This window comes from Nothoprocta perdicaria, unplaced genomic scaffold (assembly GCF_003342845.1).
Source record: "Nothoprocta perdicaria isolate Ctin4 unplaced genomic scaffold, notPer1 scaffold_206, whole genome shotgun sequence".
NCBI classification, from domain to species: Eukaryota; Metazoa; Chordata; class Aves; order Tinamiformes; family Tinamidae; genus Nothoprocta; species Nothoprocta perdicaria.
This window is the reverse complement of record NW_020455272.1, coordinates 773717-783064: the sequence shown is the minus strand read 5'-3', so window position 1 is coordinate 783064 and position 9348 is coordinate 773717.

The following is a 9348-nucleotide window of genomic DNA, read 5'->3' as shown; positions in this document are numbered from 1 at the left end:
GGCAGCAGTTTGGTTGCATATTTAAGTACATTATTAAAAATAAAACACTGGATTCTTTTAATACACAAATATTTCGATGGCTGCAAGAAAACAAATGTCTTAATTTCTTAATTATTTCTGTAAATAAGGGTGAAAAAGACAGCTGGGATCAGCAGTTTATCTTGCAATTTTATCTTTGGGGTTTTTTTTGTTTGTTTGTTTTTTAGAAATAGACAATGCCTGTTGTTATAATGCTTTCTTCTGGACTAGGTTGGTCTTCTTGGGGCCCTATCGTGGAGCCTGCCCTCGCCACAGCTGTACGATCACACTGCACTGTTTGATGAATTGCAGTCGTCAGCGCTTGCAGTCTCACTGGTTCGGAGATAATAAGCTTGAATCCATAGTGCATTGCCGGGTTGATCAGCCATTTCATCAGCCTTTTGTGAAAGCTAAGTTTTGCAACAGATAGAAAAAGTGCTTTTGAAATAAGTAAATCAGCCTTAACATGTTTCCACTCTAAGGAATTTTGATTTCTGAGAAAAAAAAAAAGTACAGTTTTAATTTTGGGAGTAAGTTGTTCTAGTGTTAAGAGAGAAGCAGGATAAAATAAGTTTAAAATTCAGCATTCGTCCTATATTCATAGAGACACAGTACAGAGGCAGTAGATTTGACCCTMTTGAGTCATCAAGACTCATTCTTTGTCCTGAATCAGAAACCTAAAGCCTTGAGGGCAGGCCAAAGAAAACCTGTCAAGATTGAAAGTGTATTATTTATGTTCAAAGTCTGTTAGCAGCTTCTCTTGCAATCTGATAATGGAGAAGCAATGCAAACATGAGTGCTGTTGTCTGTGCAGAGATAAAGGGAGAATAAATCAGGCAAACGTTAGGATTCAGTTCACATACAGAGAAGGTATTTGTAGCTGTAACTTGGTTCATCTGCTGGAATGGAGGAATTTTAATGATGAAAGGGAGGCATCCTGGGCTTTCTCTCCTTTGGTGAACTCCATTTGTGTTGTGTCTTTGCCTGGAGGATTGGATTTACTGTGTTTCTGCAAAAGCGCCTTCGTGAAGCTTTTCATGGGTATAGGTTTTTCTATCTCTAGTTTTTCCCTACTAGAAAATCTCTAGTTTTTCCCTACAGAACATGTTGACCTGACTCGTTCACTTTTAATTACCTGTATTGTGTCCACTGACTTCTTAGGTTAAATTCATTGGGTTTGTATGTTCCAAAGTGAGTTCAGTTGCTTTGGGAACAGTTTGTGTGAAGGTTACCTGCAGTAGTTCGGTTTTGCAATAAATACAGGACCCGACTTTGCACTAAAGTGCCGCCACGTAGAGTCACAATACTATAGAATGGGTTTACGTTTATAGTGGACATCCATTGTTTACTGTATATCCTTATTACAATGGGTATCCAATATACACTGAATCCCAAGGGAATTTTCAATTCCACAACGGGGCGTGATCACTCACAGATGGAATGCTCACTCATGGGGTGGAGTGAACACTCACAGGAGGGAGTTCTCACAGGGGGAAGTGCTCATGGGGGGAGTGCTCACTCACGGGGGCAGAGTGCCAACTCACAGGGGGGGAGTGCTCACAGGTGCAGTGCTCACGCATGGGAGGAGTAGTCATGGTGGGGAGTGCTCTCTAATGGGGGAGTGCTTGCTCACAGGAGTAGTGCTAACTCACATGGAGTGGAGTGCTCATTCACAGGGGGAGTACTAACAGGGGAGTGCTCCCTCATGGGGTAGCGCTCACTCTGGGGGGTAGGGCTCACTCACACAGGGCAGAGTGCTCACTCACGGGTGGAATGCTCACTCATGGGCAGGGTGATCAGTTGTGCGGGTGGGAGTGCTCACTCATGGGACAACGCAAACTCATGGGGGGGCGGAGTGCTCACTCACAGAGGGGGAGTGCTCAATCACGGGGGGGGGTGCTAACTCATGGGGGAATTCTCACTCTCACAGGTGGAGTGCTCACTCATGAGGATAGTGCTAAATCACACGGGGCGGAGTGCTCACGAGGGGAGCTCTTACACTTTCAGAGGGAGTGCTCACGGAGGTGCAGTGCTCACTCACGAGGGGGCGTGCTCACTCATGGGTAGAATACTCACTCACGAGGGGAGTGATCACTTGTGCGGTACAGAGTGCTCACCCAAAAAGAGAGGAATACTCACAGGAGGAGTGCTCATTCATGGGGGGAGTGCTCACTCATGGGGGCAGAGTGCTAACACATGGCGGGGTGGAGTGCTCACTCACAAGTAGTAGTGCTCACTCATCGGAGTGCTCACTCATGGGGGAGTGCTCACTAATGGGGGCAATGCTCACTCACAGGGGGAGTGCTCACTCATGCAAGGGTTTTCACTCACACTCAGAGGGAGAGTGCTTATGGAGGAAGTGCTCACTCATGAGGGGGAGTGCTCACTCACGAAGGTAGATTGCTAACTCAGGGAGGTCGGAGTGCTCACTCAGAGGTAGAATACTCATGGGGGAGTTCTCACTCACAGGGTAGTKCTCACTCAGATGGTATGGAGTGCTCACTCATAGGGGTAGAGCTCTCACACTCAAATGAAGAGTGCTCACGGAGGCAGAGTGCTAACTCACGGGGGGTTGAAGTGCTCRGTCCCAGGTGGAGTGCTCACTCRTGGAGGGYGTGCTCMCTCACAGGGGTAGTGGTCATTCACACAGGGTGGAGTGCTCACTCTCAGATGGGGATTTCTCACTCATACGCAAAGAGGGAATGCTCACTCACGGGGGTAGTGCTCACTCATACAGGGCGGTGTGCTCATTCAGGGGGGAGTTCTCTCTCAAACTCAAAGTCACGGGGGGCGGAGTGCTCACTCACAGAGGGGGAGTGCTCACTCATGGGGCAATGCTCACTCACGGGGAGTGCTCACTCAAATGGGGCGGGGTGCTCACAGGTGTGTAAGTCTCATACTTCCAGGGAGAGGGTTCACTCACTGTGGGGGGAGTGGTCAGTCACAGGGTGGAGTGCTCACTCACGGGTACAGAGTGCTCACTCATGGTTGGGAGTACTCGGGGGAGTGCTAACTCATCGGGGTTGGAGTGCTCACTCACAGGTGGAGTGCTCACTCATGGGAACTGGAGTGCTCACTCACAGGTGGAGTAGGCACTCACAGGGGAGAGCACTCATGGGGGGAGTGTTCACTCATGGGGGAGTGCTAAATCACATGGGGCAGAGTGCTCACTAACAGAGTTCTCACACTCATAGGGAGAGTGCTCACTCATGGGGTGGAATGGTCACGGGGCAGAGTGCTAACTCACGGGGTGGCAGAGTGCTCATGCACAGGTGAAGTGCTCACTCATGGTGGGAGTGCTCACTCAAAGGGAGGAGTACTCATTCGTGGTTAGAGTACTCGTAGAGGGAGTGCTCACTCACAGGGGCAGAGTGTTAACTCACTGGGGGGATGGAGGGCTCACTCACAGGTGGAGTGCTCACTCATCAGGACAGGAGTCATTCATGGGGCGGAGTGCTCTCTAATGGACTGCTCACTCACGGGGATAGTGCTCACTCATACGAGGCGGAGCGCTCATTCATTGGGTGGGCATGTTCACTCACAGGTGGAATGCTCATTCATGGAGCGATCAGCTGTGCGGGTGGGAGTGCTCACTCATGAGACAGAATGCAAACTCACGGGGGGTGGAGTGCTCACTCACAGGGGGAGTGCTCACTCATGGGGGTAGTGATCACTCACACAGGGTGGGGTGCTCACTCACAGGGGGGAGATTTCACTCTCACTCAGAGGTGGAGTGCTCACTCATGAGGGTAGTGCTAAATCACAGGGGGTGGAGTGCTCACTCACGAGAGGAGCTCTCATGCACAAGTGCTTACTCAGAGGGTAGAGTGCTCACTCATGGGGGAGTTCTCACTCACAGGGTAGTGCTCACTCAGACGGTASGGAGTGCTCACTCGTGGGGGTGGAGCTCTCACACTCATATGAGGAGTGCTCACTCACAGGGTGAGTGCTCAAGGAGGCAGAGTGCTAACTCACGGAGGAGTCGAGCTGCTCACTCCCAGGTGGAGTGCTCAATCATGGGGAGTGTGCTCACGGGGGAAAGTGCTCACTCACGGGGGTAATGCTCACTCACACTCACAGAGGAATGTTTACTCAGAAAGGGCATGCTCACTCACATGGGGCGGAGTGCTCACTCATGGGGGGTGGCAGGATCATTCACAGGTGGAGTGCTCACTCACGGAGGGGAGRGTTCACTCACAGGGGAGTGCTCACTCACATGGGGCAGAGTACTCACAGGGGAGTTCACACAGAGAGGGAGTGCTCACTGACAGTGGAGTGCTCATGGGGGAGAGTACTGACTCATGGGGCGAGTGCTCACTCACAGGGGAATGCTCACTCATGAGGATAGTGCTCACTCATACAGGGAAGAGTGCTCACTCAGGGGGAAGTGCTAACTCATGGGGGGAGTGCTCACTCACGGGGGCAGAGTGCTCATTCATAGGGGGTGGAATGCTCACTTGGGGAAACTGCTCACTCATAGGTGGAATGATCACTCATGGGGGGAGTGATCACTTGTGTGGGGAGAAGTACTCGCTCACGGGGCGAGTTTTCACTCACACTCACAGCACAGGGGGAGTGCTGACTCATGGGGAAAGTGCTCACTCACAGTGGTAGTACTCATTCACGGGGGAAGTTCTCACACTCGTAGGGGGAGTTCTCACGCATGAGGCACAGTGCTAACTCACAGGTGGAATGCTCACTCATGGCGAGAGTCATAACTTGTGAAATGCGGAGTGCTCACTAACACGAGTGAGTTCTCACTGATAAGAGGAGTACTCACCCATGCGGGGGGAGTGCTCACTCACAGAGGACGTGTTCATTCATGGGCGAGTGCTCATTCACGGAGAGCAGTGCTCACTCATGGGAGAGCTCTCATTCACAGGGGGTGTGCTCATTCACGGGGGCGGTGTACTAACTCACAGGCATCGAGTGCTAACTCACGGGGGCAGTGCTCACTCATGGGGAGGCATGCTGACTCACACGTGTAAAATGTTCACTCAGTGGGAGTGTCATCACTCATGCGGGGCACAGTGCTCACTCACAGGGGGGAATTCTCACTCACAGAGGGAGTGCTCACTCACGGGAGAAGTGCTCACTTCCAAGGGCAGAGTGCTAACTCACAGCGGGGTGGAGTGCTCACTCATGGTGGGAGTTCTCACACACGCTCATAGGGGGAGTGCTCACAAGTGGACTGCTCACACATGGGGAAGTACTCACTCACTGAAGGCAGTGCTTACTCGTGGGGGAGTGCTCACTCAGAGGGGGAGTGCTCACTCATGGGGTAGTGCTCACTCGAGAGAGTAGTGCTCACACACAGGGGGGAGTACTCAATCACAGGGGTGGAGTTCTCACTCACACTCACAGGGGGAGTGCTCACTTAAGGGGGGAGTGATCACTCACGGGGGCAGAGTGCAAACACTTTTGCAAAGTGCTAACTCAGAGGTGTAGTGCTCAATCATCATGGGAGTGCTCACTCACAGGGGGAGTTCTCACAGGTGGAGTGCTCACTCACATGGGACAGAGTACTCACGGGGGGCGTACTCACACTCACGGGGGAGTGCTCACTCACGAGGCCTTAGTGCTTACTCCCGCGGGGGCACGTTCACTCACGAGCAGATGCTCACTCACATGGGGTGTGCTTACAGTGATAGTGGTCACTCGCAAGGGATGTCGTACTCACTCATGGGGGGAAGTTCTCACTCACACTCATGGGGAAGTGCTCTCTCAGGTGGAAAGAGCTCACTCACAGGGGCAGAGTGCTAACTCAAAGGAGGTCGGAATGCTCACATTTGGAGTACTGACACATGAGGTTGTGCTCACTCACACAGGGAGTGTTCACTCAGAGGGGGTGGAGTGCTCACTCATGGGGCATCAGAGTGCTCACTCACAGGGGGAGTGCTCACTTACAGGAGAGGAGTGTTTACTCACAGAGGATGTGCTCACTCATGGTTGGAATGCTCACTCACAGGGGTAGTGCTCAATCATAAGGCGGGGGTTCTCACTCACACTGCCAATGGAGTCTTCGCTTATGGGGGCACAGTGCTAACTCACGAGGGAATGGAGCATTCACTTAGGGGTTGATGTGTTCACCCATGGGAGAGTGCTCACTCACAGGGAGATTGCTCACTCACAGGGGTAGTGCTCACTCACATGGGGCACAGTGCTCAATCACAGAGGGGAAGTTCTCACTCACACTAATAAGAGGAATGCTCACTAAGGGGCACAGAGTGCTAACTCACTGGGGGATGGGGTGCTCCAGCACAGATGGAGTGCTCACTCATGCCGGGAGTCCTCAGTCACGGGGGGAGTTCTCACTCACACTCACAGGGAGAGTGCTCGCTCAAGGGGGCAGTGCTTGCTCACACAGGGCCAAGTGCTCACTCACAGGGGAGGAGTGCTTATGGCAGGAAGTGCTCAGTCACGAGTAGAATGCTCACTCACAGGGGGAAGTGCTCACTCATTGGGGGTAGTGATCACTTGCACAAGGCAGAGTGCTCACTCATAAGGGGGAGTTCTCACTCACACTCCCAAGGGGAGTGGTCACTCACGAGAGGGGTGCTCACTCACAGGGGGAGGTCCTCACGGTGGGGGAGACCTCATTCTCATGTGCAGAGTGTTAACATACAGGGGCAGAGTGGTCACTCATAGGGAGGAGTGCTCACTCACAGGAGCAGAGTGCTAAATAACAGGGGTGGAGTGCTTACTCACAGGGGTAGTGCTCACTCACACAGGGCGAAGTGCTCACTCACAGGGCAGGAACTCTCACCCTCACAAGATGAGTGCTCATTCTAGGGGGCAGAGTGCTAATGCACCTTGGGGTGGAGTTCTCACTCACAGGGATGGAGTGCTTACTCACAAGGGCATGTGCTCACTCACGGGTGGAATGCTCACTCAGAGGGGGAGTGCTCAGTGACAGGGGCATTGTTCACTAACATGGCGTGGAGTGCTCACTCACGGGTAGAAGTTCTTACTCTCCCAGGGGGAGTGCTCACTCCTGGGGGGAGTGCTCATTCACGGTGGCAGAGTGTTAACTCACAGGGGTGGAGTAGTCACCCACAGGTGGGAGTGTTCACTCACGTGGGGAGTGCTCTCTCGCATGGGGCAGAGTCCTCACTCCAAAGAGCAGAGTGCTCACCCAGAGTGAGAAGTTCTCACTCACACTCACGGAGGGAGTGCACATTCATGGGGGCACACTGCTAAGTCACTGGGGTAGTGCTCACTCACGGGGGGGGTATTGTACTCACTCACAGGTGGAGTGCTCACTCATGGGCGACTTCTCACTCTCATTCATAGGGGAAGTGGTCACTCATGGTTTGAGTCCTCACTGATGGGGACAGAGAGATAACACACCGGTTTGTGGAGTGCTAACTAAGAGGTGTAGTGCTCACTCATGGCGGGAGTGCTCACTCACAGGGGGCGTGCTCACACCCGGGGGCAGAGTGCTCACTCATGAGGTGTTGAGCTTTCTCACAGGTGGAGTGCTCACTCATGGGGGTAGTGCTCACTCACACAAGGCAGAGTGCTCACTCACAGGGTAGAGTTCTCATTGACACTCGCAGGGGGAGTTCTCACTCACAGGGGGAGTTCTCACTCACACTAACAGCGGAGTGCTCACCCACAGGTGTAGTGCTCACTCATGGGGGACTTCCCACTCACACTCACAGGGCGTGTGCTCACTTAAGGTGGTGGAGCTCACTCACAAGGGATGTAGTCCTCACGGGGGCAGAGTGCTCACTTACATGCGGCAGAGTGCTCACTCACAGGGTAGAGTTCTCATTCACACTCGCAGGGGGAGTGCTCACTCACAGGGGGAGTTCTCACTCACACTAACAGCGGARTACTCACTCACAGGTATAGTGCTCACTCATTGGGTACTTCTCGCTCACACTCACAGGGGGTGTGCTCACAGTGGTGGAGCTCACTCACAAGGGATGTAGTCCTCATGTGGGCAGAGTGCTCACTCACAGGGGCAGAGTGGCCGCTCACAGAGGGGAGTGCTCAGTCTCAGGGGGAGTGCTCACTCATGGGGGGAGTTCTCACACTCACAGGTGTTAGTGCTCACTCAAATGGTGCAGAGTGCCCACTCACAGGGCAGGGTGCTCAGTCATGGGCGGGCGTGCTCACTCAYGGGTGGAGTGCTCATTCATGGAAAGAATGATCACTCGTTCAGGTCAGAGTGCTCAATCACAGGGTGGAGTTATCACTCATGGGGGGAGTTCTCACTTGCGAGGCCAGTGCTTATGTGTGGGGGGTGTGTTCACTCACACTCCCAGGGGGAGTGCTGATGCATGAGGGGAGTGCTCACTCACAGAGGGAGTGCTCACGTACCTTGGTAGGAGTGCTCACTCACGGGAGCAGAGTGCTAAGTCACAAGGGGGCAAAGAGATCACTCACAGGTGGAGTGCCCACTCATGGCAGGGAGTGATCACTCTCATGAGGCAGAGTGCTCACTCACAGGAGGAGTACTCACACTCACATGGGGAGTGCTCACTCACAAGGGCAGAGCGCTTGCTCCCAGGGGGGATGTGTTCCCCCCTGGGAATGGTGGAATGTGCTCATGGTACTCATGGTGGTAGTGCTCACTCACGACGGCTGTAGTGCTCACTCACGGGGGAGAACTCACTCATGGGGATAGTGTTCACTCACACGGGGTGGCGTGCTCACTTATGGGGGCAGAGTTGTCACTCACAACAGGTCGGGCTCACTCACTCATTCACGGAGGAGTGCTCAATCACAGGGGGAGTTGTCACTCACAGGGATTAGTGCTCACTCATACAGGGCGTAGTGCTCAATCACAGGGATTGAGTTCTCACTCGCACTCACAGGGGAGTGCTCACTCACGGGGGAGTGTTCACTCACAGGGGCAGAGTGCTACCTCACGAGGCGACAGAGTGCTCACTCACAGGTGGAGTGCTCACTTATGGGGGGGTAGTGCTCACTCACATGGGGTGGAGTGCTCAAAGCGGGGAATACTCACTCACCGGGGCAGAGTACTTGCTTACAGCAGGGCTTACTCAAAGTTTGAATGTTCACTCATAAGGGGTGGAGTGCTCACTCACGGGGATAGTGCTCCCTCACACAGGGCAGAGTACTCCCTTATAGGAATGTCTTTAGAAGAAAGTCTGAGTGGGCACACTGAATTAGTCATACAAGAAGACTAACAGAGCACATATCTCGTTTAACAGAGGCATGTTTTAAGAAGTCATGTCAAAGCAGACAGCCTGTCTCTAATGTGGCCGTGAGGCGAGAAAAACAAGTCCATTGAGGAAGCCAGCCATGCAGAAGACTGCCCTATAGGGCAGTGCAGTCACCCATGAGTGTCCTGGAGTG